The following is a 1,544-nucleotide window of genomic DNA, read 5'->3' on the forward strand; positions in this document are numbered from 1 at the left end:
AAAATTAAAACAGTTGTTGACATCATCACCCATCATTCAGGCCCCAAACTGGAACTTACCATTTGAGCTAATGTGTGATGCATCTGATTATGCAGTAGGAGCAGTATTAGGACAAAGAGTTGATCGAATTCCCCATGTTATTTATTATGCTAGTATGACATTGAATGATGCACAGTTGAACTATTCAACTACTGAAAAAGAAATGCTAGCAGTAGTGTTTGCATTGGAAAAATTTCGATCATATCTCATTGGTTGTAAAATAATTATATTCACAGATCATGCTGCTCTTAAATATCTTCTCACAAAGAAAGATGCAAAAGCCAGACTAATTCGTTGGGTGTTACTTTTGCAGGAATTTGACTTGGAATTCAAAGATAAAAAAGGGACAGAAAATGTTGTGGCGGACCACCTCTCTCGTCTCCATTTTGACACAATTATAGAACAATTACCATTAAATGAGTCATTTCCAGATGAACAATTAATGAGTGTGGAAGTATTACCTTGGTATGCTGATATAGTTAATTATCTTGTTACAGGTAAACTTCCAGAGCATTGGACCAAGCAAGACAAGGCTAAATTCTTTGCAGAGATAAAGAATTTCTTTTGGGATGACCCGTATTTGTTCAAGTATTGTGCGGATCAAATTGTTAGACGATGTGTCCCAGAAAGTGAAATTCAGAATATCCTTTCATTCTGCCATGAACAAGCTTGTGGAGGCCATTTCAGTGTTAAGAAGACAGCAACTAAAGTTTTACAATGTGGTTTCTATTGGCCATCTATATTTCGAGACGCTTACACTTTCTGTTCTTCATGTGATAGGTGTCAACGAATGGGAAGCATTACACGAAGGAACATGATGCCACTAAATCCAATTTTAGTGGTTGAGATTTTTGACGTATGGGGTATCGACTTCATGGGACCCTTTCCCCCTTCTTTTGGTCATCAATACATATTGGTTGCTGTTGACTATGTATCAAAATGGGTAGAAGCAATTCCATGTAGGACCAATGATCACAAAGTGGTGATAGGATTTTTGAAAAGCAACATTGTTTCACGCTTTGGATTCCCTCGAGCGATAATCAGTGATGGTGGTGCCCACTTTTGTAACAAAGCATTCAAGGCTCTTTTGACAAAGTATTCAATCACACACAAAGTGGCGACCCCGTATCATCCGCAAACCAGTGGCCAAGTTGAGATCTCCAATCGAGAAATAAAGCACATATTAGAAAAAACGGTGAGGCCAGACAGAAAAGATTGGTCATTAAGACTTGATGATGCATTATGGGCATATAGAACGGCTTTCAAGACCCCAATTGGGATGTCACCCTACAGGCTAGTGTATGGAAAAGCTTGCCACCTACCTGTGGAACTCGAGCATCGTGCATATTGGGCCATCAAGAAATTCAACTTTGACATGCAGCAAGCCAGCTCAGAAAGAAGATTACAGCTGGCAGAACTTGAAGAAATTCGCAATGATGCGTACGAAAATGCCAAGATTTACAAGCAACGAATGAAAGTCTTCCATGATAAGCAAATTATGAGAA

The sequence above is a fragment of the Citrus sinensis genome, chromosome 6 (assembly GCF_022201045.2).
Source record: "Citrus sinensis cultivar Valencia sweet orange chromosome 6, DVS_A1.0, whole genome shotgun sequence".
NCBI classification, from domain to species: Eukaryota; Viridiplantae; Streptophyta; class Magnoliopsida; order Sapindales; family Rutaceae; genus Citrus; species Citrus sinensis.